The 26,296-nt window shown below is 45.2% G+C and overlaps 49 pseudogenes; all 49 read left to right on the plus strand.

Moving 5' to 3' along the window:
• The first annotated feature begins 821 nt into the window (after positions 1-821).
• LOC140088840 (5S ribosomal RNA) lies at positions 822-940 on the plus strand (annotated as a pseudogene).
• Positions 941-1,199: 259 nt separating this feature from the next.
• LOC140091108 (5S ribosomal RNA) lies at positions 1,200-1,318 on the plus strand (annotated as a pseudogene).
• Positions 1,319-1,766: 448 nt separating this feature from the next.
• Positions 1,767-1,885, plus strand: LOC140082974 (5S ribosomal RNA; annotated as a pseudogene).
• A 70-nt stretch (positions 1,886-1,955) lies between these two features.
• Positions 1,956-2,074, plus strand: LOC140092813 (5S ribosomal RNA; annotated as a pseudogene).
• A 3,094-nt stretch (positions 2,075-5,168) lies between these two features.
• On the plus strand, positions 5,169-5,287 carry LOC140092712 (5S ribosomal RNA; annotated as a pseudogene).
• A 1,014-nt stretch (positions 5,288-6,301) lies between these two features.
• LOC140090593 (5S ribosomal RNA) lies at positions 6,302-6,420 on the plus strand (annotated as a pseudogene).
• A 70-nt stretch (positions 6,421-6,490) lies between these two features.
• LOC140085868 (5S ribosomal RNA) lies at positions 6,491-6,609 on the plus strand (annotated as a pseudogene).
• A 637-nt stretch (positions 6,610-7,246) lies between these two features.
• On the plus strand, positions 7,247-7,365 carry LOC140091585 (5S ribosomal RNA; annotated as a pseudogene).
• A 448-nt stretch (positions 7,366-7,813) lies between these two features.
• Positions 7,814-7,932, plus strand: LOC140088841 (5S ribosomal RNA; annotated as a pseudogene).
• A 259-nt stretch (positions 7,933-8,191) lies between these two features.
• On the plus strand, positions 8,192-8,310 carry LOC140091122 (5S ribosomal RNA; annotated as a pseudogene).
• Positions 8,311-8,569: 259 nt separating this feature from the next.
• LOC140091134 (5S ribosomal RNA) lies at positions 8,570-8,688 on the plus strand (annotated as a pseudogene).
• A 70-nt stretch (positions 8,689-8,758) lies between these two features.
• Positions 8,759-8,877, plus strand: LOC140096979 (5S ribosomal RNA; annotated as a pseudogene).
• Positions 8,878-9,891: 1,014 nt separating this feature from the next.
• Positions 9,892-10,010, plus strand: LOC140097954 (5S ribosomal RNA; annotated as a pseudogene).
• A 448-nt stretch (positions 10,011-10,458) lies between these two features.
• LOC140088842 (5S ribosomal RNA) lies at positions 10,459-10,577 on the plus strand (annotated as a pseudogene).
• A 259-nt stretch (positions 10,578-10,836) lies between these two features.
• Positions 10,837-10,955, plus strand: LOC140091146 (5S ribosomal RNA; annotated as a pseudogene).
• Positions 10,956-11,025: 70 nt separating this feature from the next.
• On the plus strand, positions 11,026-11,144 carry LOC140097786 (5S ribosomal RNA; annotated as a pseudogene).
• A 259-nt stretch (positions 11,145-11,403) lies between these two features.
• LOC140091158 (5S ribosomal RNA) lies at positions 11,404-11,522 on the plus strand (annotated as a pseudogene).
• A 70-nt stretch (positions 11,523-11,592) lies between these two features.
• LOC140086403 (5S ribosomal RNA) lies at positions 11,593-11,711 on the plus strand (annotated as a pseudogene).
• A 1,014-nt stretch (positions 11,712-12,725) lies between these two features.
• Positions 12,726-12,844, plus strand: LOC140096878 (5S ribosomal RNA; annotated as a pseudogene).
• A 259-nt stretch (positions 12,845-13,103) lies between these two features.
• Positions 13,104-13,222, plus strand: LOC140087475 (5S ribosomal RNA; annotated as a pseudogene).
• Positions 13,223-13,292: 70 nt separating this feature from the next.
• On the plus strand, positions 13,293-13,411 carry LOC140084703 (5S ribosomal RNA; annotated as a pseudogene).
• Positions 13,412-13,481: 70 nt separating this feature from the next.
• Positions 13,482-13,600, plus strand: LOC140092475 (5S ribosomal RNA; annotated as a pseudogene).
• A 70-nt stretch (positions 13,601-13,670) lies between these two features.
• Positions 13,671-13,789, plus strand: LOC140079070 (5S ribosomal RNA; annotated as a pseudogene).
• Positions 13,790-14,047: 258 nt separating this feature from the next.
• On the plus strand, positions 14,048-14,166 carry LOC140097026 (5S ribosomal RNA; annotated as a pseudogene).
• A 1,015-nt stretch (positions 14,167-15,181) lies between these two features.
• LOC140098736 (5S ribosomal RNA) lies at positions 15,182-15,300 on the plus strand (annotated as a pseudogene).
• A 70-nt stretch (positions 15,301-15,370) lies between these two features.
• Positions 15,371-15,489, plus strand: LOC140094838 (5S ribosomal RNA; annotated as a pseudogene).
• A 69-nt stretch (positions 15,490-15,558) lies between these two features.
• Positions 15,559-15,677, plus strand: LOC140094839 (5S ribosomal RNA; annotated as a pseudogene).
• Positions 15,678-15,934: 257 nt separating this feature from the next.
• LOC140079071 (5S ribosomal RNA) lies at positions 15,935-16,053 on the plus strand (annotated as a pseudogene).
• A 258-nt stretch (positions 16,054-16,311) lies between these two features.
• On the plus strand, positions 16,312-16,430 carry LOC140096879 (5S ribosomal RNA; annotated as a pseudogene).
• Positions 16,431-16,878: 448 nt separating this feature from the next.
• LOC140096880 (5S ribosomal RNA) lies at positions 16,879-16,997 on the plus strand (annotated as a pseudogene).
• Positions 16,998-17,634: 637 nt separating this feature from the next.
• Positions 17,635-17,753, plus strand: LOC140096644 (5S ribosomal RNA; annotated as a pseudogene).
• A 447-nt stretch (positions 17,754-18,200) lies between these two features.
• LOC140097353 (5S ribosomal RNA) lies at positions 18,201-18,319 on the plus strand (annotated as a pseudogene).
• A 446-nt stretch (positions 18,320-18,765) lies between these two features.
• On the plus strand, positions 18,766-18,884 carry LOC140091170 (5S ribosomal RNA; annotated as a pseudogene).
• A 637-nt stretch (positions 18,885-19,521) lies between these two features.
• LOC140095240 (5S ribosomal RNA) lies at positions 19,522-19,640 on the plus strand (annotated as a pseudogene).
• A 259-nt stretch (positions 19,641-19,899) lies between these two features.
• LOC140094841 (5S ribosomal RNA) lies at positions 19,900-20,018 on the plus strand (annotated as a pseudogene).
• Positions 20,019-20,087: 69 nt separating this feature from the next.
• Positions 20,088-20,206, plus strand: LOC140097354 (5S ribosomal RNA; annotated as a pseudogene).
• A 446-nt stretch (positions 20,207-20,652) lies between these two features.
• Positions 20,653-20,771, plus strand: LOC140091182 (5S ribosomal RNA; annotated as a pseudogene).
• A 259-nt stretch (positions 20,772-21,030) lies between these two features.
• LOC140091195 (5S ribosomal RNA) lies at positions 21,031-21,149 on the plus strand (annotated as a pseudogene).
• A 69-nt stretch (positions 21,150-21,218) lies between these two features.
• LOC140085584 (5S ribosomal RNA) lies at positions 21,219-21,337 on the plus strand (annotated as a pseudogene).
• A 1,015-nt stretch (positions 21,338-22,352) lies between these two features.
• On the plus strand, positions 22,353-22,471 carry LOC140091340 (5S ribosomal RNA; annotated as a pseudogene).
• A 70-nt stretch (positions 22,472-22,541) lies between these two features.
• LOC140089989 (5S ribosomal RNA) lies at positions 22,542-22,660 on the plus strand (annotated as a pseudogene).
• An 825-nt stretch (positions 22,661-23,485) lies between these two features.
• Positions 23,486-23,604, plus strand: LOC140082616 (5S ribosomal RNA; annotated as a pseudogene).
• A 70-nt stretch (positions 23,605-23,674) lies between these two features.
• On the plus strand, positions 23,675-23,793 carry LOC140093670 (5S ribosomal RNA; annotated as a pseudogene).
• Positions 23,794-23,863: 70 nt separating this feature from the next.
• Positions 23,864-23,982, plus strand: LOC140097145 (5S ribosomal RNA; annotated as a pseudogene).
• Positions 23,983-24,430: 448 nt separating this feature from the next.
• On the plus strand, positions 24,431-24,549 carry LOC140096881 (5S ribosomal RNA; annotated as a pseudogene).
• Positions 24,550-24,997: 448 nt separating this feature from the next.
• Positions 24,998-25,116, plus strand: LOC140098080 (5S ribosomal RNA; annotated as a pseudogene).
• Positions 25,117-25,186: 70 nt separating this feature from the next.
• Positions 25,187-25,305, plus strand: LOC140092219 (5S ribosomal RNA; annotated as a pseudogene).
• A 447-nt stretch (positions 25,306-25,752) lies between these two features.
• On the plus strand, positions 25,753-25,871 carry LOC140082617 (5S ribosomal RNA; annotated as a pseudogene).
• Positions 25,872-25,941: 70 nt separating this feature from the next.
• LOC140098204 (5S ribosomal RNA) lies at positions 25,942-26,060 on the plus strand (annotated as a pseudogene).
• Positions 26,061-26,296: the final 236 nt, after the last annotated feature.

A 26,296-nucleotide genomic window follows, 5' to 3' on the forward strand; every position in this document is an offset into this window, starting at 1 on the left:
GAACCTGAAAATTGTGTTAGTTTCTATATAAGATAGTAGAAGAAGGTTCAAATTGAACAACTGCTGTCAATGGCCATTCTAAGCTGAATGTGCCTGCTCTCGCCAGATCGCAGCAGCAATGCAGCGTAAGGCTTGGCAAGTACCAGCATGGGAGACTGGCTGGGAATCCCAAGTTCCGTTGCCCTTTTTGAACCTGAAAGTTGTGTTAGTTTCTCTATGAGATAGTAAAAGAAGGTTCAAATTGAACAGCTGCTGTCAACAGCCATTCTAAGCTGAATGTGCGTGCTCTTGTCAGATTGCAGCAGCGATGCAGCTTAAGGCTTGGCAAGTACCAGCATGGGAGACTGGCTTGGAATCCCAAGTTCTGGTGACCTTTTTGAACCTGAAAATTGTGTTAGTTTCTATATAAGATAGTAGAAGAAGGTTCAAATTGAACAGCTGCTGTCAACGGCCATTCTAAGCTGAGTGTGCCTGCTCTCGCCAGATCGCAGCAGCAATGCAGCTTAAGGCTTGGCAAGTACCAGCATGGGAGACTGGCTGGGAATCCCAAGTTCCGTTGCCCTTTTTGAACCTGAAAATTGTGTTAGTTTCTCTATGAGATAGTAAAAGAAGGTTCAAATTGAGCAGCTGCTGTCAACGGCCATTCTAAGCTGAATGTGCGTGCTCTTGTCAGATCGCAGCAGCGATGCAGCTTAAGGCTTGGCAAGTTCCAGCATGGGAGACTGGCTGGGAATCCCAAGTTCTGTTGACATTTTTGAACTTGAAAATTGTTTTAGTTTCTCTATGAGATAGTAAAAGAAGGTTCAATTTGAAATGCTGCTGTCAACGGCCATTCTAAGCTGAATGTGCCTGCTCTTGTCAGATCGCAGCAGCAATGCAGCTTAAGGCTTGGCAAGTACCAGCATGGGAGACTGGCTGGGAATCCCAAGTTCCGTTGACCTTTTTGAACCTGAAAATTGTGTTAGTTTCTCTATGAGATAGTAAAAGAAGGTTCAAATTGAACAGCTGCTGTCAACGGCCATTCTAAGCTGAATGTGCGTGCTCTTGTCAGATCGCAGCACCGATGCAGCTTAAGGCTTGGCAAGTACCAGCATGGGAGACTGGCTGGGAATCCCAAGTTCTGGTGACTTTTTTGAACCTGAAAATTGTGTTAGTTTCTCTATGAGATAGTAAAAGAAGGTTCAAATTGAACAGCTGCTGTCAACGGCCATTCTAAGCTGAATGTGCCTGCTCTCGTCAGATCGCAGCAGCAATGCAGCTTAAGGCTTGGCAAGTACCAGCATGGGAGACTGGCTGGGAATCCCAAGTTCCGTTGACCTTTTTGAACCTGAAAATTGTGTTAGTTTCTCTATGAGATAGTAAAAGAAGGTTCAAATTGAACAGCTGCTGTCAATGGCCATTCTAAGCTGAATGTGCCTGCTCTTGTCAGATCACAGCAGCAATGCAGCTTAAGGCTTGGCAAGTACCAGCATGGGAGACTGGCTGGGAATCCCAAGTTCCGTTGACCTTTTTGAACCTGAAAATTGTGTTAGTTTCTCTATGAGATAGTAAAAGAAGGTTCAAATTGAACAGCTTCTGTCAACGGCCATTCTAAGCTGAATGTGCGTGCTCTTGTCAGATCGCAGCAGCGATGCAGCTTAAGGCTTGGCAAGTACCAGCATGGGAGACTTGCTGGGAATCCCAAGTTGTGGTGACTTTTTTGAACCTGAAAATTGTGTTAGTTTCTCTATGAGATAGTAAAAGAAGGTTCAAATTGAACAGCTGCTGTCAACGGCCATTCTAAGCTGAATGTGCCTGCTCTCGTCAGATCGCAGCAGCAATGCAGCTTAAGGCTTGGCAAGTACCAGCATGGGAGACTGGCTGGGAATCCCAAGTTCCGTAGACCTTTTTGAACCTGAAAATTGTGTTAGTTTCTCTATGAGATAGTAAAAGAAGGTTCAAATTGGACAGCTGCTGTCAACGGCCATTCTAAGCTGAATGTGCCTGCTCTCGTCAGATCGCAGCAGCAATGCAGCTTAAGGCTTGGCAAGTACCAGCATGGGAGACTGGCTGGGAATCCCAAGTTCTGGTGACCTTTTTGAATCTGAAAATTGTGTTAGTTTCTCTATGAGATAGCAAAAGAAGGTTCAAATTGAACAGCTGCTGTCAATGGCCATTCTAAGCTGAATGTGCCTGCTCTTGTCAGATTGCAGCAGCAATGCAGCTTAAGGCTTGGCAAGTACCAGCATGGGAGACTGGCTTGGAATCCCAAGTTCTGGTGACCTTTTTGAACCTGAAAATTGTGTTAGTTTCTATATAAGATAGTAGAAGAAGGTTCAAATTGAACCGCTGCTGTCAACGGCCATTCTAAGCTGCATGTGCCTGCTCTCGCCAGATCGCAGCAGCAATGCAGCATAAGGCTTGGCAAGTACCAGCATGGGAGACTGGCTGGGAATCCCAAGTTCCGTTGACCTTTTTGAACCTGAAAATTGTGTTAGTTTCTCTATGAGATAGTAAAAGAAGGTTCAAATTGAACAGCTGCTGTCAACGGCCATTCTAAGCTGAATGTGCGTGCTCTTGTCAGATCGCAGCAGCGATGCAGCTTAAGGCTTGGCAAGTACCGGCATGGGAGACTGGCTTGGAATCCCAAGCTCTGGTGACCTTTTTGAACCTGAAAATTGTGTTAGTTTCTCTATGAGATAGCAAAAAAAGGTTCAAATTGAACTGCTGCTGTCAACGGCCATTCTAAGCTGAATGTGCCTGCTCTTGTCAGATTGCAGCAGCAATGCAGCTTAAGGCTTGGCAAGTACCAGCATGGGAGACTGGCTTGGAATCCCAAGTTCTGGTGACCTTTTTGAACCTGAAAATTGTGTTAGTTTCTATATAAGATAGTAGAAGAAGGTTCAAATTGAACAACTGCTGTCAATGGCCATTCTAAGCTGAATGTGCCTGCTCTCGCCAGATCGCAGCAGCAATGCAGCTTAAGGCTTGGCAAGTACCAGCATGGGAGACTGGCTGGGAATCCCAAGTTCCGTTGCCCTTTTTGAACCTGAAAGTTGTGTTAGTTTCTCTATGAGATAGTAAAAGAAGGTTCAAATTGAACAGCTGCTGTCAACAGCCATTCTAAGCTGAATGTGCGTGCTCTTGTCAGATCGCAGCAGCGATGCAGCTTAAGGCTTGGCAAGTACCAGCATGGGAGACTGGCTTGGAATCCCAAGTTCTGGTGACCTTTTTGAACCTGAAAATTGTGTTAGTTTCTCTATGAGATAGCAAAAGAAGGTTCAAATTGAACAGCTGCTGTCAATGGCCATTCTAAGCTGAATGTGCCTGCTCTCGCCAGATCGCAGCAGCAATGCAGCTTAAGGCTTGGCAAGTACCAGCATGGGAGACTGGCTGGGAATCCCAAGTTCCGTTGCCCTTTTTGAACCTGAAAATTGTGTTAGTTTCTCTATGAGATAGTAAAAGAAGGTTCAAATTGAACAGCTGCTGTCATCGGCCATTCTAAGCTGAATGTGCGTGCTCTTGTCAGATCGCAGCAGCGATGCAGCTTAAGGCTTGGCAAGTTCCAGCATGGGAGACTGGCTGGGAATCCCAAGTTCTGTTGACGTTTTTGAACTTGAAAATTGTTTTGGTTTCTCTATGAGATAGTAAAAGAAGGTTGAATTTGAAATGCTGCTGTCAATGGCCATTCTAAGCTGAATGTGCCTGCTCTTGTCAGATCGCAGCAGCAATGCAGCTTAAGGCTTGGCAAGTACCAGCATGGGAGACTGGCTGGGAATCCCAAGTTCCGTTGCCCTTTTTGAACCTGAAAATTGTGTTAGTTTCTCTATGAGATAGTAAAAGAAGGTTCAAATTGAACAGCTGCTGTCAACGGCCATTCTAAGCTGAATGTGCGTGCTCTTGTCAGATCGCAGCAGCGATGCAGCTTAAGGCTTGGCAAGTACCAGCATGGGAGACTGGCTTGGAATCCCAAGCTCTGGTGACCTTTTTGAACCTGAAAATTGTGTTAGTTTCTCTATGAGATAGCAAAAGAAGGTTCAAATTGAACAGCTGCTGTCAACGGCCATTCTAAGCTGAATGTGCCTGCTCTTGTCAGATTGCAGCAGCAATGCAGCTTAAGGCTTGGCAAGTACCAGCATGGGAGACTGGCTTGGAATCCCAAGTTCTGGTGACCTTTTTGAACCTGAAAATTGTGTTAGTTTCTATATAAGATAGTAGAAGAAGGTTCAAATTGAACAACTGCTGTCAATGGCCATTCTAAGCTGAATGTGCCTGCTCTCGCCAGATCGCAGCAGCAATGCAGCTTAAGGCTTGGCAAGTACCAGCATGGGAGACTGGCTGGGAATCCCAAGTTCCGTTGCCCTTTTTGAACCTGAAAGTTGTGTTAGTTTCTCTATGAGATAGTAAAAGAAGGTTCAAATTGAACAGCTGCTGTCAACAGCCATTCTAAGCTGAATGTGCGTGCTCTTGTCAGATCGCAGCAGCGATGCAGCTTAAGGCTTGGCAAGTACCAGCATGGGAGACTGGCTTGGAATCCCAAGTTCTGGTGACCTTTTTGAACCTGAAAATTGTGTTAGTTTCTCTATGAGATAGCAAAAGAAGGTTCAAATTGAACAGCTGCTGTCAACGGCCATTCTAAGCTGAATGTGCCTGCTCTTGTCAGATTGCAGCAGCAATGCAGCTTAAGGCTTGGCAAGTACCAGCATGGGAGACTGGCTTGGAATCCCAAGTTCTGGTGACCTTTTTGAACCTGAAAATTGTGTTAGTTTCTATATAAGATAGTAGAAGAAGGTTCAAATTGAACAACTGCTGTCAATGGCCATTCTAAGCTGAATGTGCCTGCTCTCGCCAGATCGCAGCAGCAATGCAGCTTAAGGCTTGGCAAGTACCAGCATGGGAGACTGGCTGGGAATCCCAAGTTCCGTTGCCCTTTTTGAACCTGAAAATTGTGTTAGTTTCTCTATGAGATAGTAAAAGAAGGTTCAAATTGAACAGCTGCTGTCAACGGCCATTCTAAGCTGAATGTGCGTGCTCTTGTCAGATCGCAGCAGCGATGCAGCTTAAGGCTTGGCAAGTTCCAGCATGGGAGACTGGCTGGGAATCCCAAGTTCTGTTGACGTTTTTGAACTTGAAAATTGTTTTGGTTTCTCTATGAGATAGTAAAAGAAGGTTCAATTTGAAATGCTGCTGTCAATGGCCATTCTAAGCTGAATGTGCCTGCTCTTGTCAGATCGCAGCAGCAATGCAGCTTAAGGCTTGGCAAGTACCAGCATGGGAGACTGGCTGGGAATCCCAAGTTCCGTTGACCTTTTTGAACCTGAAAATTGTGTTAGTTTCTCTATGAGATAGTAAAAGAAGGTTCAAATTGAACAGCTTCTGTCAACGGCCATTCTAAGCTGAATGTGCGTGCTCTTGTCAGATCGCAGCAGCGATGCAGCTTAAGGCTTGGCAAGTACCAGCATGGGAGACTGGCTAGGAATCCCAAGTTCTGTTGACCTTTTTGATCCTGAAAATGTGTTAGTTTCTCTATGAGATAGTAAAAGAAGGTTCAAATTGAACAGCTGCTGTCAACGGCCATTCTAAGCTGAATGTGCGTGCTCTTGTCAGATCGCAGCAGCGATGCAGCTTAAGGCTTGGCAAGTACCAGCATGGGAGACTGGCTTGGAATCCCAAGTTCTGGGGACCTTTTTGAACCTGAAAATTGTGTTAGTTTCTCTATGAGATAGCAAAAGAAGGTTCAAATTGAACAGCTGCTGTCAACGGCCATTCTAAGCTGAATGTGCCTGCTCTTGTCAGATTGCAGCAGCAATGCAGCTTAAGGCTTGGCAAGTACCAGCATGGGAGACTGGCTTGGAATCCCAAGTTCTGGTGACCTTTTTGAACCTGAAAATTGTGTTAGTTTCTATATAAGATAGTAGAAGAAGGTTCAAATTGAACAACTGCTGTCAATGGCCATTCTAAGCTGAATGTGCCTGCTCTAGCCAGATCGCAGCAGCAATGCAGCTTAAGGCTTGGCAAGTACCAGCATGGGAGACTGGCTGGGAATCCCAAGTTCCGTTGCTCTTTTTAAACCTGAAAATTGTGTTAGTTTCTCTATGAGATAGTAAAAGAACTTTCAAATTGAACAGCTGCTGTCAACGGCCATTCTAAGCTGAATGTGCGTGCTCTTGTCAGATCGCAGCAGCGATGCAGCTTAAGGCTTGGCAAGTACCAGCATGGGAGACTGGCTTGGAATCCCAAGTTCTGGTGACCTTTTTGAACCTGAAAATTGTGTTAGTTTCTATATGAGATAGTAGAAGAAGGTTCAAATTGAACAACTGCTGTCATTGGCCATTCTAAGCTGAATGTGCCTGCTCTCGTCAGATCGCAGCAGCAATGCAGCTTAAGGCTTGGCAAGTACCAGCATGGGAGACTGGCTGGGAATCCCAAGTTCCGTTGACCTTTTTGAACCTGAAAATTGTGTTAGTTTCTCTATGAGATAGCAAAAGAAGGTTCAAATTGAACAGCTGCTGTCAACGGCCATTCTAAGCTGAATGTGCCTGCTCTTGTCAGATCGCAGCAACAATGCAGCTTAAGGCTTGGCAAGTACCAGCATGGGAGACTTGCTGGGAATCCCAAGTTCCGTTGACCTTTTTGAACCTGAAAATTGTGTTAGTTTCTCTATGAGATAGTAAAAGAAGGTTCAAATTGAACAGCTGCTGTCAACGGCCTTTCTAAGCTGAATGTGCGTGCTCTTGTCAGATCGCAGCAGCGATGCAGCTTAAGGCTTGGCAAGTACCAGCATGGGAGACTGGCTGGGAATCCCAAGTTCTGGTGACTTTTTTGAACCTGAAAACTGTGTTAGTTTCTCTATGAGATAGTAGAAGAAGGTTCAAATTGAACAACTGCTGTCAACGGCCATTCTAAGCTGAATGTGTGTGCTCTTGTCAGATCGCAGCAGCGATGCAGCTTAAGGCTTGGCAAGTACCAGCATGGGAGACTGGCTGGGAATCCCAAGTTCTGATGACCTTTTTGAACCTGAAAATTGTGTTAGTTTCTCTATGAGATAGTAAAAGAAGGTTCAAATTGAACAGCTGCTGTCAACGGCCATTCTAAGCTGAATGTGCGTGCTCTTGTCAGATCGCAGCAGCGATGCAGCTTAAGGCTTGGCAAGTACCAGCATGGGAGACTGGCTTGGAATCCCAAGTACTGGTGACCTTTTTGAACCTGAAAATTGTGTTAGTTTCTATATGAGATAGTAGAAGAAGGTTCAAATTGAACAACTGCTGTCAATGGCCATTCTAAGCTGAATGTGCCTGCTCTCGTCAGATCGCAGCAGCAATGCAGCTTAAGGCTTGGCAAGTACCAGCATGGGAGACTGGCTGGGAATCCCAAGTTCCGTTAACCTTTTTGAACCTGAAAATTGTGTTAGTTTCTCTATGAGATAGTAAAAGAAGGTTCAAATTGAACAGCTGCTGTCAACGGCCATTCTAAGCTGAATGTGCCTGCTCTCGTCAGATCGCAGCAGCAATGCAGCTTAAGGCTTGGCAAGTACCAGCATGGGAGACTGGCTTGGAATCCCAAGTTCCGTTGCCCTTTTTGAACCTGAAAATTGTGTTAGTTTCTCTATGAGATAGTAAAAGAAGGTTCAAATTGAGCAGCTGCTGTCAACGGCCATTCTAAGCTGAATGTGCGTGCTCTTGTCAGATCGCAGCAGCGATGCAGCTTAAGGCTTGGCAAGTTCCAGCATGGGAGACTGGCTGGGAATCCCAAGTTCTGTTGACGTTTTTGAACTTGAAAATTGTTTTAGTTTCTCTATGAGATAGTAAAAGAAGGTTCAATTTGAAATGCTGCAGTCAACGGCCATTCTAAGCTGAATGTGCCTGCTCTTGTCAGATCGCAGCAGCAATGCAGCTTAAGGCTTGGCAAGTACCAGCATGGGAGACTGGCTGGGAATCCCAAGTTCCGTTGACCTTTTTGAACCTGAAAATTGTGTTAGTTTCTCTATGAGATAGTAAAAGAAGGTTCAAATTGAACAGCTGCTGTCAACGGCCATTCTAAGCTGAATGTGCGTGCTCTTGTCAGATCGCAGCACCGATGCAGCTTAAGGCTTGGCAAGTACCAGCATGGGAGACTGGCTGGGAATCCCAAGTTCTGGTGACTTTTTTGAACCTGAAAATTGTGTTAGTTTCTCTATGAGATAGTAAAAGAAGGTTCAAATTGAACAGCTGCTGTCAACGGCCATTCTAAGCTGAATGTGCCTGCTCTCGTCAGATCGCAGCAGCAATGCAGCTTAAGGCTTGGCAAGTACCAGCATGGGAGACTGGCTGGGAATCCCAAGTTCCGTTGACCTTTTTGAACCTGAAAATTGTGTTAGTTTCTCTATGAGATAGTAAAAGAAGGTTCAAATTGAACAGCTGCTGTCAATGGCCATTCTAAGCTGAATGTGCCTGCTCTTGTCAGATCGCAGCAGCGATGCAGCTTAAGGCTTGGCAAGTACCAGCATGGGAGACTGGCTGGGAATCCCAAGTTCTGGTGACTTTTTTGAACCTGAAAATTGTGTTAGTTTCTCTATGAGATAGTAAAAGAAGGTTCAAATTGAACAGCTGCTGTCAACGGCCATTCTAAGCTGAATGTGCCTGCTCTCGTCAGATCGCAGCAGCAATGCAGCTTAAGGCTTGGCAAGTACCAGCATGGGAGACTGGCTGGGAATCCCAAGTTCCGTTGACCTTTTTGAACCTGAAAATTGTGTTAGTTTCTCTATGAGATAGTAAAAGAAGGTTCAAATTGGACAGCTGCTTTCAACGGCCATTCTAAGCTGAATGTGCCTGCTCTCGTCAGATCGCAGCAGCAATGCAGCTTAAGGCTTGGCAAGTACCAGCATGGGAGACTGGCTGGGGATCCCAAGTTCTGTTGACCTTTTTGAACCTGAAAATGTGTTAGTTTCTCTATGAGATAGTAAAAGAAGGTTCAAATTGAACAGCTGCTGTCAACGGCCATTCTAAGCTGAATGTGCGTGCTCTTGTCAGATCGCAGCAGCGAAGCAGCTTAAGGCTTGGCAAGTACCAGCATGGGAGACTGGCTTGGAATCCCAAGTTCTGGTGACCTTTTTGAACCTGAAAATTGTGTTAGTTTCTCTATGAGATAGCAAAAGAAGGTTCAAATTGAACAGCTGCTGTCAACGGCCATTCTAAGCTGAATGTGCCTGCTCTTGTCAGATTGCAGCAGCAATGCAGCTTAAGGCTTGGCAAGTACCAGCATGGGAGACTGGCTTGGAATCCCAAGTTCTGGTGACCTTTTTGAACCTGAAAATTGTGTTAGTTTCTATATAAGATAGTAGAAGAAGGTTCAAATTGAACCACTGCTGTCAACGGCCATTCTAAGCTGCATGTGCCTGCTCTCGCCAGATCGCAGCAGCAATGCAGCATAAGGCTTGGCAAGTACCAGCATGGGAGACTGGCTGGGAATCCCAAGTTCCGTTGCCCTTTTTGAACCTGAAAATTGTGTTAGTTTCTCTATGAGATAGTAAAAGAAGGTTCAAATTGAACAGCTGCTGTCAACGGCCATTCTAAGCTGAATGTGCGTGCTCTTGTCAGATCGCAGCAGCGATGCAGCTTAAGGCTTGGCAAGTACCAGCATGGGAGACTGGCTTGGAATCCCAAGCTCTGGTGACCTTTTTGAACCTGAAAATTGTGTTAGTTTCTCTATGAGATAGCAAAAGAAGGTTCAAATTGAACAGCTGCTGTCAACGGCCATTCTAAGCTGAATGTGCCTGCTCTCGCCAGATCGCAGCAGCAATGCAGCTTAAGGCTTGGCAAGTACCAGCATGGGAGACTGGCTGGGAATCCCAAGTTCCGTTGCCCTTTTTGAACCTGAAAATTGTGTTAGTTTCTCTATGAGATAGTAAAAGAAGGTTCAAATTGAACAGCTGCTGTCAACGGCCATTCTAAGCTGAATGTGCCTGCTCTCGTCAGATCGCAGCAGCAATGCAGCTTAAGGCTTGGCAAGTACCAGCATGGGAGACTGGCTTGGAATCCCAAGTTCTGGTGACCTTTTTGAACCTGAAAATTGTGTTAGTTTCTCTATGAGATAGCAAAAGAAGGTTCAAATTGAACAGCTGCTGTCAACGGCCATTCTAAGCTGAATGTGCCTGCTCTTGTCAGATTGCAGCAGCAATGCAGCTTAAGGCTTGGCAAGTACCAGCATGGGAGACTGGCTGGGAATCCCAAGTTCCGTTGCCCTTTTTGAACCTGAAAATTGTGTTAGTTTCTCTATGAGATAGTAAAAGAAGGTTCAAATTGAGCAGCTGCTGTCAACGGCCATTCTAAGCTGAATGTGCGTGCTCTTGTCAGATCGCAGCAGCGATGCAGCTTAAGGCTTGGCAAGTTCCAGCATGGGAGACTGGCTGGGAATCCCAAGTTCTGTTGACGTTTTTGAACTTGAAAATTGTTTTAGTTTCTCTATGAGATAGTAAAAGAAGGTTCAATTTGAAATGCTGCAGTCAACGGCCATTCTAAGCTGAATGTGCCTGCTCTTGTCAGATCGCAGCAGCAATGCAGCTTAAGGCTTGGCAAGTACCAGCATGGGAGACTGGCTGGGAATCCCAAGTTCCGTTGACCTTTTTGAACCTGAAAATTGTGTTAGTTTCTCTATGAGATAGTAAAAGAAGGTTCAAATTGAACAGCTGCTGTCAACGGCCATTCTAAGCTGAATGTGCGTGCTCTTGTCAGATCGCAGCAGCGATGCAGCTTAAGGCTTGGCAAGTACCAGCATGGGAGACTGGCTGGGAATCCCAAGTTCTGGTGACTTTTTTGAACCTGAAAATTGTGTTAGTTTCTCTATGAGATAGTAAAAGAAGGTTCAAATTGAACAGCTGCTGTCAACGGCCATTCTAAGCTGAATGTGCCTGCTCTCGTCAGATCGCAGCAGCAATGCAGCTTAAGGCTTGGCAAGTACCAGCATGGGAGACTGGCTGGGAATCCCAAGTTCCGTTGACCTTTTTGAACCTGAAAATTGTGTTAGTTTCTCTATGAGATAGTAAAAGAAGGTTCAAATTGAACAACTGCTGTCAATGGCCATTCTAAGCTGAATGTGCCTGCTCTTGTCAGATCGCAGCAGCAATGCAGCTTAAGGCTTGGCAAGTACCAGCATGGGAGACTGGCTGGGAATCCCAAGTTCCGTCGACCTTTTTGAACCTGAAAATTGTGTTAGTTTCTCTATGAGATAGTAAAAGAAGGTTCAAATTGAACAGCTTCTGTCAACGGCCATTCTAAGCTGAATGTGCGTGCTCTTGTCAGATCGCAGCAGCGATGCAGCTTAAGGCTTGGCAAGTACCAGCATGGGAGACTGGCTGGGAATCCCAAGTTCTGGTGACTTTTTTGAACCTGAAAATTGTGTTAGTTTCTCTATGAGATAGTAAAAGAAGGTTCAAATTGAACAGCTGCTGTCAACGGCCATTCTAAGCTGAATGTGCCTGCTCTCGTCAGATCGCAGCAGCAATGCAGCTTAAGGCTTGGCAAGTACCAGCATGGGAGACTGGCTGGGAATCCCAAGTTCCGTTGACCTTTTTGAACCTGAAAATTGTGTTAGTTTCTCTATGAGATAGTAAAAGAAGGTTCAAATTGGACAGCTGCTTTCAACGGCCATTCTAAGCTGAATGTGCCTGCTCTCGTCAGATCGCAGCAGCAATGCAGCTTAAGGCTTGGCAAGTACCAGCATGGGAGACTGGCTGGGAATCCCAAGTTCTGTTGACCTTTTTGAACCTGAAAATGTGTTAGTTTCTCTATGAGATAGTAAAAGAAGGTTCAAATTGAACAGCTGCTGTCAACGGCCATTCTAAGCTGAATGTGCGTGCTCTTGTCAGATCGCAGCAGCGAAGCAGCTTAAGGCTTGGCAAGTACCAGCATGGGAGACTGGCTTGGAATCCCAAGTTCTGGTGACCTTTTTGAACCTGAAAATTGTGTTAGTTTCTCTATGAGATAGCAAAAGAAGGTTCAAATTGAACAGCTGCTGTCAACGGCCATTCTAAGCTGAATGTGCCTGCTCTTGTCAGATTGCAGCAGCAATGCAGCTTAAGGCTTGGCAAGTACCAGCATGGGAGACTGGCTTGGAATCCCAAGTTCTGGTGACCTTTTTGAACCTGAAAATTGTGTTAGTTTCTATATAAGATAGTAGAAGAAGGTTCAAATTGAACCACTGCTGTCAACGGCCATTCTAAGCTGCATGTGCCTGCTCTCGCCAGATCGCAGCAGCAATGCAGCATAAGGCTTGGCAAGTACCAGCATGGGAGACTGGCTGGGAATCCCAAGTTCCGTTGCCCTTTTTGAACCTGAAAATTGTGTTAGTTTCTCTATGAGATAGTAAAAGAAGGTTCAAATTGAACAGCTGCTGTCAACGGCCATTCTAAGCTGAATGTGCGTGCTCTTGTCAGATCGCAGCAGCGATGCAGCTTAAGGCTTGGCAAGTACCAGCATGGGACACTGGCTTGGAATCCCAAGCTCTGGTGACCTTTTTGAACCTGAAAATTGTGTTAGTTTCTCTATGAGATAGCAAAAGAAGGTTCAAATTGAACAGCTGCTGTCAACGGCCATTCTAAGCTGAATGTGCCTGCTCTTGTCAGATTGCAGCAGCAATGCAGCTTAAGGCTTGGCAAGTACCAGCATGGGAGACTGGCTTGGAATCCCAAGTTCTGGTGACCTTTTTGAACCTGAAAATTGTGTTAGTTTCTATATAAGATAGTAGAAGAAGGTTCAAATTGAACAACTGCTGTCAATGGCCATTCTAAGCTGAATGTGCCTGCTCTCGCCAGATCGCAGCAGCAATGCAGCTTAAGGCTTGGCAAGTACCAGCATGGGAGACTGGCTGGGAATCCCAAGTTCCGTTGCCCTTTTTGAACCTGAAAGTTGTGTTAGTTTCTCTATGAGATAGTAAAAGAAGGTTCAAACTGAACAGCTGCTGTCAACGGCCATTCTAAGCTGAATGTGCGTGCTCTTGTCAGATCACAGCAGCGATGCAGCTTAAGGCTTGGCAAGTACCAGCATGGGAGACTGGCTGGGAATCCCAAGTTCTGGTGACTTTTTTGAACCTGAAAATTGTGTTAGTTTCTCAATGAGATAGTAAAAGAAGGTTCAAATTGAACAGCTGCTGTCAACGGCCATTCTAAGCTAAATGTGCCTGCTCTCGTCAGATCGCAGCAGCAATGCAGCTTAAGGCTTGGCAAGTACCAGCATGGGAGACTGGCTGGGAATCCCAAGTTCCGTTGACCTTTTTGAACCTGAAAATTGTGTTAGTTTCTCTATGAGATAGTAAAAGAAGGTTCAAATTGAACAGCTGCTGTCAACGGCTATTCTAAGCTGAATGTGCCTGCTCTCGTCAGATCGCAGCAGCAATGCAGCTTAAGGCTTGGCAAGTACCAGCATGGGAGACTGGCTGGGAATCCCAAGTTCTGTTGACCTTTTTGAACCTGAAAATTGTGTTAGTTTCTCTATGAGATAGCAAAAGAAGGTTCAAATTGAACAGCTGCTGTCAATGGCCATTCTAAGCTGAATGTGCCAGCTCTCGTCAGATCGCAGCAGCAATGCAGCTTAAGGCTTGGCAAGTACCAGCATGGGAGACTGGCTGGGAATCCCAAGTTCCGTTGACCTTTTTGAACCTGAAAATTGTGTTAGTTTCTCTATGAGATAGTAAAAGAAGGTTCAAATTGAACAGCTGCTGTCAACGGCCATTCTAAGCTGAATGTGCCTGCTCTCGTCAGATCGCAGCAGCAATGCAGCTTAAGGCTTGGCAAGTACCAGCATGGGAGACTGGCTGGGAATCCCAAGTTCTGTTGACCTTTTTGAACCTGAAAATGTGTTAGTTTCTCTATGAGATAGTAAAAGAAGGTTCAAATTGAACAGCTGCTGTCAACGGCCATTCTAAGCTGAATGTGCGTGCGCTTGTCAGATCGCAGCAGCGATGCAGCTTAAGGCTTGGCAAGTACCAGCATGGGAGACTGGCTTGGAATCCCAAGTTCTGGTGACCTTTTTGAACCTGAAAATTGTGTTAGTTTCTCTATGAGATAGCAAAAGAAGGTTCAAATTGAACAGCTGCTGTCAATGGCCATTCTAAGCTGAATGTGCCAGCTCTCGTCAGATCGCAGCAGCAATGCAGCTTAAGGCTTGGCAAGTACCAGCATGGGAGACTGGCTGGGAATCCCAAGTTCCGTTGCCCTTTTTGAACCTGAAAATTGTGTTAGTTTCTCTATGAGATAGTAAAAGAAGGTTCAAATTGAACAGCTGCTGTCAACGGCCATTCTAAGCTGAATGTGCGTGCTCTTGTGAGATCGCAGCAGCGATGCAGCTTAAGGCTTGGCAAGTACCAGCATGGGAGACTGGCTTGGAATCCCAAGTTCTGGTGACCTTTTTGAACCTGAAAATTGTGTTAGTTTCTCTATGAGATAGCAAAAGAAGGTTCAAATTGAACAGCTGCTGTCAACGGCCATTCTAAGCTGAATGTGCCTGCTCTTGTCAGATTGCAGCAGCAATGCAGCTTAAGGCTTGGCAAGTACCAGCATGGGAGACTGGCTTGGAATCCCAAGTTCTGGTGACCTTTTTGAACCTTAAAATTGTGTTAGATTCTATATAAGATAGTAGAAGAAGGTTCAAATTGAACAACTGCTGTCAATGGCCATTCTAAGCTGAATGTGCCTGCTCTTGCCAGATCGCAGCAGCAATGCAGCTTAAGGCTTGGCAAGTACCAGCATGGGAGACTGGCTGGGAATCCCAAGTTCTGTTGCCCTTTTTGAACCTGAAAATTGTGTTAGTTTCTCTATGAGATAGTAAAAGAACTTTCAAATTGAACAGCTGCTGTCAACGGCCATTCTAAGCTGAATGTGCCTGCTCTTGTCAGATTGCAGCAGCAATGCAGCTTAAGGCTTGGCAAGTACCAGCATGGGAGACTGGCTTGGAATCCCAAGTTCTGGTGACCTTTTTGAACCTGAAAATTGTGTTATTTTCTATATAAGATAGTAGAAGAAGGTTCAAATTGAACAACTGCTGTCAATGGCCATTCTAAGCTGAATGTGCCTGCTCTTGCCAGATCGCAGCAGCAATGCAGCTTAAGGCTTGGCAAGTACCAGCATGGGAGACTGGCTGGGAATCCCAAGTTCTGTTGCCCTTTTTGAACCTGAAAATTGTGTTAGTTTCTCTATGAGATAGTAAAAGAACTTTCAAATTGAACAGCTGCTGTCAACGGCCATTCTAAGCTGAATGTGCGTGCTCTTGTCAGATCGCAGCAGTGATGCAGCTTAAGGCTTGGCAAGTACCAGCATGGGAGACTGGCTTGGAATCCCAAGTTCCGTTGACCTTTTTGAACCTGAAAATTGTGTTAGTTTCTCTATGACATAGTAAAAGAAGGTTCAAATTGAACAGCTGCTGTCAACGGCAATTCTAAGCTGAATGTGCCTGCTCTCGTCAGATTGCAGCAGCAATGCAGCTTAAGGCTTGGCAAGTACCAGCATGGGAGACTGGCTGGGAATCCCAAGTTCTGTTGACCTTTTTGAACCTGAAAATGTGTTAGTTTCTCTATGAGATAGTAAAAGAAGGTTCAAATTGAACAGCTGCTGTCAACGGCAATTCTAAGCTGAATGTGCCTGCTCTCGTCAGATTGCAGCAGCAATGCAGCTTAAGGCTTGGCAAGTACCAGCATGGGAGACTGGCTGGGAATCCCAAGTTCTGTTGACCTTTTTGAACCTGAAAATGTGTTAGTTTCTCTATGAGATAGTAAAAGAAGGTTCAAATTGAACAGCTGCTGTCAACGGCAATTCTAAGCTGAATGTGCCTGCTCTTGTCAGATTGCAGCAGCAATGCAGCTTAAGGCTTGGCAAGTACCAGCATGGGAGACTGGCTGGGAATCCCAAGTTCTGTTGACCATTTTGAACCTGAAAATGTGTTAGTTTCTCTATGAGATAGTAAAAGAAGGTTCAATTTGAACAGCTGCTGTCAACGGCCATTCTAAGCTGAATGTGCCTGCTCTCGTCAGATCGCAGCAGCAATGCAGCTTAAGGCTTGGCAAGTACCAGCATGGGAGACTGGCTGGGAATCCCAAGTTCTGTTGACCTTTTTGAACCTGAAAATGTGTTAGTTTCTCTATGAGATAGTAAAAGAAGGTTCAAATTGAACAGCTGCTGTCAACGGCCATTCTAAGCTGAATGTGCCTGCTCTTGTCAGATTGCAGCAGCAATGCAGCTTAAGGCTTGGCAAGTACCAGCATGGGAGACTGGCTTGGAATCCCAAGTTCTGGTGACCTTTTTGAACCTGAAAATTGTGTTAGTTTCTATATAAGATAGTAGAAGAAGGTTCAAATTGAACAACTGCTGTCAATGGCCATTCTAAGCTGAATGTGCCTGCTCTCGCCAGATCGCAGCAGCAATGCAGCTTAAGGCTTGGCAAGTACCAGCATGGGAGACTGGCTGGGAATCCCAAGTTCCGTTGCCCTTTTTGAACCTGAAAATTGTGTTAGTTTCTCTATGAGATAGTAAAAGAACTTTCAAATTGAACAGCTGCTGTCAACGGCCATTCTAAGCTGAATGTGCGTGCTCTTGTCAGATCGCAGCAGCGATGCAGCTTAAGGCTTGTCAAGTACCAGCATGGGAGACTGGCTTGGAATCCCAAGTTCTGGTGACCTTTTTGAACCTGAAAATTGTGTTAGTTTCTCTATGAGATAGCAAAAGAAGGTTCAAATTGAACAGCTGCTGTCAACGGCCATTCTAAGCTGAATGTGCCTGCTCTTGTCAGATTGCAGCAGCAATGCAGCTTAAGGCTTGGCAAGTACCAGCATGGGAGACTGGCTTGGAATCCCAAGTTCTGGTGACCTTTTTGAACCTGAAAATTGTGTTAGTTTCTATATAAGATAGTAGAAGAAGGTTCAAATTGAACAACTGCTGTCAATGGCCATTCTAAGCTGAATGTGCCTGCTCTCGCCAGATCGCAGCAGCAATGCAGCTTAAGGCTTGGCAAGTACCAGCATGGGAGACTGGCTGGGAATCCCAAGTTCCGTTGCCCTTTTTGAACCTGAAAATTGTGTTAGTTTCTCTATGAGATAGTAAAAGAACTTTCAAATTGAACAGCTGCTGTCAACGGCCATTCTAAGCTGAATGTGCGTGCTCTTGTCAGATCGCAGCAGCGATGCAGCTTAAGGCTTGGCAAGTACCAGCATGGGAGACTGGCTTGGAATCCCAAGTTCTGGTGACCTTTTTGAACCTGAAAATTGTGTTAGTTTCTCTATGAGATAGCAAAAGAAGGTTCAAATTGAACAGCTGCTGTCAACGGCCATTCTAAGCTGAATGTGCCTGCTCTTGTCAGATTGCAGCAGCAATGCAGCTTAAGGCTTGGCAAGTACCAGCATGGGAGACTGGCTTGGAATCCCAAGTTCTGGTGACCTTTTTGAACCTGAAAATTGTGTTAGTTTCTATATGAGATAGTAGAAGAAGGTTCAAATTGAACAACTGCTATCAATGGCCATTCTAAGCTGAATGTGTGTGCTCTTGTCAGATCGCAGCAGCGATGCAGCTTAAGGCTTGGCAAGTACCAGCTTGGGAGACTGGCTGGGAATCCCAAGTTCTGTTGACCTTTTTGAACCTGAAAATTGTGTTAGTTTCTCTATGAGATAGTAAAAGAAGGTTCAAATTGAACAGCTGCTGTCAATGGCCATTCTAAGCTGTATGTGCCTGCTCTCGTCAGATCGCAGCAGCGATGCAGCTTAAGGCTTGGCAAGTACCAGCATGGGAGACTGGCTGGGAATCCCAAGTTCTGGTGACCTTTTTGAACCTGAAAATTGTGTTAATTTCTTTATGAGATAGTAGAAGAAGGTTCAAATTGAACAACTGCTGTCAACGGCCATTCTAAGCTGAATGTGTGTGCTCTTTTCAGATCGCAGCAGCGATGCAGCTTAAGGCTTGGCAAGTACCAGCATGGGAGACTGGCTGGGAATCCCAAGTTCTGTTGACCTTTTTGAACCTGAAAATTGTGTTAGTTTCTCTATGAGATAGTAAAAGAAGGTTCAAATTGAACAGCTGCTGTCAAAGGCCATTCTAAGCTGAATGTGCCTGCTCTCGTCAGATTGCAGCAGCAATGCAGCTTAAGGCTTGGCAAGTACCAGCATGGGAGACTGGCTGGGAATCCCAAGTTCTGTTGACCTTTTTGAACCTGAAAATGTGTTAGTTTCTCTATGAGATAGTAGAAGAAGGTTCAAATTGAACAGCTGCTGTCAACGGCAATTCTAAGCTGAATTTGCCTGCTCTCGTCAGATCGCAGCAGCAATGCAACTTAAGGCTTGGCAAGTACCAGCATGGGAGACTGGCTGGGAATTCCAAGTTCCGTTGACCTTTTTGAACCTGAAAATTGTGTTAGTTTCTCTATGAGATATTAAAAGAAGGTTCAAATTGAACAGCTGCTGTCAACGGCAATTCTAAGCTGAATGTGCCTGCTCTCGTCAGATTGCAGCAGCAATGCAGTTTAAGGCTTGGCAAGTACCAGCATGGGAGACTGCCTGGGAATCCTAAGTTCTGTAGACCTTTTTGAACCTGAAAATGTGTTAGTTTCTCTATGAGATAGTAAAAGAAGGTTCAAATTGAACAGCTGCTGTCAACGGCCATTCTAAGCTGAATTTGCCTGCTCTCGTCAGATCGCAGCAGCAATGCAACGTAAGGCTTGGCAAGTACCAGCATGGGAGACTGGCTGGGAATTCCAAGTTCTGTAGACCTTTTTGAACCTGAAAATGTGTTAGTTTCTCTATGAGATAGTAAAAGAAGGTTCAAATTGAACAGCTGCTGTCAACGGCCATTCTAAGCTGAATGTGCCTGCTCTCGTCAGATCGCAGCAGCAATGCAGCTTAAGGCTTGGCAAGTACCAGCATGGGAGACTGGCTGGGAATCCCAAGTTCCGTTGACCTTTTTGAACCTGAAAAATGTGTTAGTTTCTCTAAGAGATAGTAAAAGAAGGTTCAAATTGAACAGCTGCTGTCAACGGCCATTCTAAGCTGAATGTGCGTGCTCTTGTCAGATCGCAGCAGCGATGCAGCTTAAGGCTTGGCAAGTACCAGCATGGGAGACTGGCTTGGAATCCCAAGTTCTGGTGACCTTTTTGAACCTGAAAATTGTGTTAGTTTCTCTATGAGATAGCAAAAGAAGGTTCAAATTGAACAGCTGCTGTCAACGGCCATTCTAAGCTGAATGTGCCTGCTCTTGTCAGATTGCAGCAGCAATGCAGCTTAAGGCTTGGCAAGTACCAGCATGGGAGACTGGCTTGGAATCCCAAGTTCTGGTGACCTTTTTGAACCTGAAAATTGTGTTAGTTTCTATATGAGATAGTAGAAGAAGGTTCAAATTGAACAACTGCTATCAATGGCCATTCTAAGCTGAATGTGTGTGCTCTTGTCAGATCGCAGCAGCGATGCAGCTTAAGGCTTGGCAAGTACCAGCTTGGGAGACTGGCTGGGAATCCCAAGTTCTGTTGACCTTTTTGAACCTGAAAATTGTGTTAGTTTCTCTATGAGATAGTAAAAGAAGGTTCAAATTGAACAGCTGCTGTCAATGGCCATTCTAAGCTGAATGTGCCTGCTCTCGTCAGATCGCAGCAGCGATGCAGCTTAAGGCTTGGCAAGTACCAGCATGGGAGACTGGCTGGGAATCCCAAGTTCTGGTGACCTTTTTGAACCTGAAAATTGTGTTAATTTCTTTATGAGATAGTAGAAGAAGGTTCAAATTGAACAACTGCTGTCAACGGCCATTCTAAGCTGAATGTGTGTGCTCTTTTCAGATCGCAGCAGCGATGCAGCTTAAGGCTTGGCAAGTACCAGCATGGGAGACTGGCTGGGAATCCCAAGTTCTGTTGACCTTTTTGAACCTGAAAATTGTGTTAGTTTCTCTATGAGATAGTAAAAGAAGGTTCAAATTGAATAGCTGCTGTCAACGGCAATTCTAAGCTGAATGTGCCTGCTCTCGTCAGATTGCAGCAGCAATGCAGCTTAAGGCTTGGCAAGTACCAGCATGGGAGACTGGCTGGGAATCCCAAGTTCTGTTGACCTTTTTGAACCTGAAAATGTGTTAGTTTCTCTATGAGATAGTAGAAGAAGGTTCAAATTGAACAGCTGCTGTCAACGGCAATTCTAAGCTGAATTTGCCTGCTCTCGTCAGATCGCAGCAGCAATGCAACTTAAGGCTTGGCAAGTACCAGCATGGGAGACTGGCTGGGAATTCCAAGTTCCGTTGACCTTTTTGAACCTGAAAATTGTGTTAGTTTCTCTATGAGATAGTAAAAGAAGGTTCAAATTGAACAGCTGCTGTCAACGGCAATTCTAAGCTGAATGTGCCTGCTCTCGTCAGATTGCAGCAGCAATGCAGTTTAAGGCTTGGCAAGTACCAGCATGGGAGACTGCCTGGGAATCCTAAGTTCTGTAGACCTTTTTGAACCTGAAAATGTGTTAGTTTCTCTATGAGATAGTAAAAGAAGGTTCAAATTGAACAGCTGCTGTCAACGGCCATTCTAAGCTGAATTTGCCTGCTCTCGTCAGATCGCAGCAGCAATGCAACGTAAGGCTTGGCAAGTACCAGCATGGGAGACTGGCTGGGAATTCCAAGTTCTGTAGACCTTTTTGAACCTGAAAATGTGTTAGTTTCTCTATGAGATAGTAAAAGAAGGTTCAAATTGAACAGCTGCTGTCAACGGCCATTCTAAGCTGAATGTGCCTGCTCTCGTCAGATCGCAGCAGCAATGCAGCTTAAGGCTTGGCAAGTACCAGCATGGGAGACTGGCTGGGAATCCCAAGTTCCGTTGACCTTTTTGAACCTGAAAATTGTGTTAGTTTCTCTAAGAGATAGTAAAAGAAGGTTCAAATTGAACAGCTGCTGTCAACGGCCATTCTAAGCTGAATGTGCGTGCTCTTGTCAGATCGCAGCAGCGATGCAGCTTAAGGCTTGGCAAGTACCAGCATGGGAGACTGACTGGGAATCCCAAATTCTGGTGACTTTTTTGAACCTGAAAATTGTGTTAGTTTCTCTATGAGATAGTAAAAGAAGGTTCAAATTGAACAGCTGCTGTCAACGGCCATTCTAAGCTGAATGTGCCTGCTCTCGTCAGATCGCAGCAGCAATGCAGCTTAAGGCTTGGCAAGTACCAGCATGGGAGACTGGCTGGGAATCCCAAGTTCCGTTGACCTTTTTGAACCTGAAAATTGTTTAGTTTCTCTATGAGATAGTAAAAGAAGGTTCAAATTGAACAGCTGCTGTCAACGGCCATTCTAAGCTGAATGTGCCTGCTCTCGTCAGATCGCAGCAGTAATGCAGCTTAAGGTTTGGCAAGTACCAGCATGGGAGACTGGCTGGGAATCCCAAGTTCTGTTGACCTTTTTGAACCTGAAAATTGTGTTAGTTTCTCTATGAGATAGTAGAAGAAGGTTCAAATTGAACAACTGCTGTCAACGGCCATTCTAAGCTGAATGTGTGTGCTCTTTTCAGATCGCAGCAGCGATGCAGCTTAAGGCTTGGCAAGTACCAGCATGGGAGACTGGCTGGGAATCCCAAGTTCTGTTGACCTTTTTGAACCTGAAAATTGTGTTAGTTTCTCTATGAGATAGTAAAAGAAGGTTCAAATTGAACAGCTGCTGTCAACGGCAATTCTAAGCTGAATGTGCCTGCTCTCGTCAGATTGCAGCAGCAATGCAGCTTAAGGCTTGGCAAGTACCAGCATGGGAGACTGGCTGGGAATCCCAAGTTCTGGTGACCTTATTGAACCTGAAAATTGTGTTAGTTTCTCTATGAGATAGTAGAAGAAGGTTCAAATTGAACAACTGCTGTCAATGGCCATTCTAAGCTGAATGTGCCTGCTCTCGCCAGATCGCAGCAGCAATGCAGCTTAAGGCTTGGCAAGTACCAGCATGGGAGACTGGCTGGGAATCCCAAGTTCTGGTGACCTTTTTGAACCTGAAAATTGTGTTAGTTTCTATATAAGATAGTAGAAGAAGGTTCAAATTGAACAACTGCTGTCAATAGCCATTCTAAGCTGAATGTGCCTGCTCTCGCCAGATCGCAGCAGCAATGCAGCTTAAGGCTTGGCAAGTACCAGCATGGGAGACTGGCTGGGAATCCCAAGTTCCGTTGGCATTTTTGAACCTGAAAATTGTGTTAGTTTCTCTATGAGATAGTAAAAGAAGGTTCAAATTGAACAGCTGCTATCAACGGCCATTCTAAGCTGAATGTGCATGCTCTTGTCAGATCGCAGCAGCGATGCAGCTTAAGGCTTGGCAAGTACCAGCATGGGAGACTGGCTTGGAATCCCAAGTTCTGGTGACCTTTTTGAACCTGAAAATTGTGTTAGTTTCTATATGAGATAGTAGAAGAAGGTTCAAATTGAACAACTGCTGTCAATGGCCATTCTAAGCTGAATGTGTCTGCTCTCGTCAGATCGCAGCAGCAATGCAGCTTAAGGCTTGGCAAGTACCAGCATGGGAGACTGGCTGGGAATCCCAAGTTCCGTTGACCTTTTTGAACCTGAAAATTATGTTAGTTTCTCTATGAGATAGTAAAAGAAGGTTCAAATTGAACCGCTGCTGTCAATGGCCATTCTAAGCTGAATGTGCTTGCTCTCGTCAGATCGCAGCAGCAATGCAGCTTAAGGCTTGGCAAGTACCAGCATGGGAGACTGGCTGGGAATCCCAAGTTCTGTTGACCTTTTTGAACCTGAAAATGTGTTAGTTTCTCTATGAGATAGTAAAAGAAGGTTCAAATTGAACAGCTGCTGTCAACGGCCATTCTAAGCTGAATGTGCGTGCTCTTGTCAGATCGCAGCAGCGATGCAGCTTAAGGCTTGGCAAGTACCAGCATGGGAGACTGGCTTGGAATCCCAAGTTCTGGTGACCTTTTTGAACCTGAAAATTGTGTTAGTTTCTCTATGAGATAGCAAAAGAAGGTTCAAATTGAACAGCTGCTGTCAACGGCCATTCTAAGCTGAATGTGCCTGCTCTTGTCAGATTGCAGCAGCAATGCAGCTTAAGGCTTGGCAAGTACCAGCATGGGAGACTGGCTTGGAATCCCAAGTTCTGGTGACTTTTTTGAACCTGAAAATTGTGTTAGTTTCTATATAAGATAGTAGAAGAAGGTTCAAATTGAACAACTGCTGTCAATGGCCATTCTAAGCTGAATGTGCCTGCTCTAGCCAGATCGCAGCAGCAATGCAGCTTAAGGCTTGGCAAGTACCAGCATGGGAGACTGGCTGGGAATCCCAAGTTCCGTTGCCCTTTTTGAACCTGAAAATTGTGTTAGTTTCTCTATGAGATAGTAAAAGAACTTTCAAATTGAACAGCTGCTGTCAACGGCCATTCTAAGCTGAATGTGCGTGCTCTTGTCAGATCGCAGCAGCGATGCAGCTTAAGGCTTGGCAAGTACCAGCATGGGAGACTGGCTTGGAATCCCAAGTTCTGGTGACCTTTTTGAACCTGAAAATTGTGTTAGTTTCTATATGAGATAGTAGAAGAAGGTTCAAATTGAACAACTGCTGTCAATGGCCATTCTAAGCTGAATGTGCCTGCTCTCGTCAGATCGCAGCAGCAATGCAGCTTAAGGCTTGGCAAGTACCAGCATGGGAGACTGGCTGGGAATCCCAAGTTCCGTTGACCTTTTTGAACCTGAAAATTGTGTTAGTTTCTCTATGAGATAGCAAAAGAAGGTTCAAATTGAACAGCTGCTGTCAACGGCCATTCTAAGCTGAATGTGCCTGCTCTCATCAGATCGAAGCAGCAATGCAGCTTAAGGCTTGGCAAGTACCAGCATGGGAGACTGGCTGGGAATCCCAAGTTCTGTTGACCTTTATGAACCTGAAAATTGTGCTAGTTTCTCTATGAGATAGTAAAAGAAGGTTCAAATTGAACAGCTGCTGTCAACGGCCATTCTAAGCTGAATGTGCGTGCTCTTGTCAGATCGCAGCAGCGATGCAGCTTAAGGCTTGGCAAGTACCAGCATGGGAGACTGGCTGGGAATCCCAAGTTCTGTTGACCTTTTTGAACTTGAAAATTGTTTTAGTTTCTCTATGAGATAGTAAAAGAAGGTTCAATTTGAAAAGCTGCTGTCAACGGCCATTCTAAGCTGAATGTGTGTGCTCTTGTCAGATCGCAGCAGCAATGCAGCTTAAGGCTTGGCAAGTACCAGCATGGGAGACTGGCTGGGAATCCCAAGTTCCGTTGACCTTTTTGAACCTGAAAATTGTGTTAGTTTCTCTATGAGATAGTAAAAGAAGGTTCAAATTGAACAGCTGCTGTCAACGGCAATTCTAAGCTGAATGTGCGTGCTCTTGTCAGATCGCAGCAGCGATGCAGCTTAAGGCTTGGCAAATACCAGCATGGGAGACTGGCTGGGAATTCCAAGTTCTGGTGACTTTTTTGAACCTGAAAATTGTGTTAGTTTCTATATAAGATAGTAGAAGAAGGTTCAAATTGAACAACTGCTGTCAATGGCCATTCTAAGCTGAATGTGCCTGCTCTCGCCAGATCGCAGCAGCAATGCAGCTTAAGGCTTGGCAAGTACCAGCATGGGAGACTGGCTGGGAATCCCAAGTTCCGTTGCCCTTTTTGAACCTGAAAATTGTGTTAGTTTCTCTATGAGATAGTAAAAGAAGGTTCAAATTGAACAGCTGCTGTCAACGGCCATTCTAAGCTGAATGTGCGTGCTCTTGTCAGATCGCAGCAGCGATGCAGCTTAAGGCTTGGCAAGTTCCAGCATGGGAGACTGGCTGGGAATCCCAAGTTCTGTTGATGTTTTTGAACTTGAAAATTGTTTTGGTTTCTCTATGAGATAGTAAAAGAAGGTTCAAATTGAACAGCTTCTGTCAACGGCCATTCTAAGCTGAATGTGCGTGCTCTTGTCAAATCGCAGCAGCGATGCAGCTTAAGGCTTGGCAAGTACCAGCATGGGAGACTGGCTGGGAATCCCAAGTTCTGGTGTCTTTTTTGAACCTGAAAATTGTGTTAGTTTCTCTATGAGATAGTAAAAGAAGGTTCAAATTGAACAGCTGCTGTCAACGGCCATTCTAAGCTGAATGTGCCTGCTCTTGTCAGATCGCAGCAGCAATGCAGCTTAAGCCTTGGCAAGTACCAGCATGGGAGACTGGCTGGGAATCCCAAGTTCCGTTGACCTTTTTGAACCTTAAAATTGTGTTAGTTTCTCTATGAGATAGTAAAAGAAGGTTCAAATTGGACAGCTGCTGTCAACGGCCATTCTAAGCTGAATGTGCCTGCTCTCGTCAGATCGCAGCAGCAATGCAGCTTAAGCCTTGGCAAGTACCAGCATGGGAGACTGGCTGGGAATCCCAAGTTCTGTTGACCTTTTTGAACCTGAAAATGTGTTAGTTTCTCTATGAGATAGTAAAAGAAGGTTCAAATTGAACAGCTGCTGTCAACGGCCATTCTAAGCTGAATGTGCGTGCTCTTGTCAGATCGCAGCAGCGATGCAGCTTAAGGCTTGGCAAGTACCAGCATGGGAGACTGGCTGGGAATCCCAAGTTCCGTTGCCCTTTCTGAACCTGAAAATTGTGTTAGTTTCTGTATGAGATAGTAAAAGAAGGTTCAAATTGAAAAGCTGCTGTCAACGGCAATTCTAAGCTGAATGTGCGTGCTCTTGTCAGATCGCAGCAGCGATGCAGCTTAAGGCTTGGCAAGTACCAGCATGGGAGACTGGCTTGGAATCCCAAGTTCTGGTGACCTTTTTGAACCTGAAAATTGTGTTAGTTTCTATATGAGATAGTAGAAGAAGGTTCAAATTGAACAACTGCTGTCAATGGCCATTCTAAGCTGAATGTGCCTGCTCTCGTCAGATCGCAGCAGCAATGCAGCTTAAGGCTTGGCAAGTACCAGCATGGGAGACTGGCTGGGAATCCCAAGTTCCGTTGACCTTTTTGAACCTGAAAATTGTGTTAGTTTCTCTATGAGATAGTAAAAGAAGGTTCAAATTGAACAGCTGCTGTCAACGGCCATTCTAAGCTGAATGTGCCTGCTCTCGTCAGATCGCAGCAGCAATGCAGCTTAAGGCTTGGCAAGTACCAGCATGGGAGACTGGCTAGGAATCCCAATTTCTGTTGACCTTTTTGAACCTGAAAATGTGTTAGTTTCTCTATGAGATAGTAAAAGAAGGTTCAAATTGAACAGCTGCTGTCAACGGCCATTCTAAGCTGAATGTGCGTGCTCTTGTCAGATCGCAGCAGCGATGCAGCTTAAGGCTTGGCAAGTACCAGCATGGGAGACTGGCTGGGAATCCCAAGTTCTGGTGACCTTTTTGAACCTGAAAATTGTGTTAGTTTCTCTATGAGATAGCAAAAGA

Source organism: Engystomops pustulosus, chromosome 9 (assembly GCF_040894005.1).
Source record: "Engystomops pustulosus chromosome 9, aEngPut4.maternal, whole genome shotgun sequence".
NCBI lineage: Eukaryota > Metazoa > Chordata > Amphibia > Anura > Leptodactylidae > Engystomops > Engystomops pustulosus.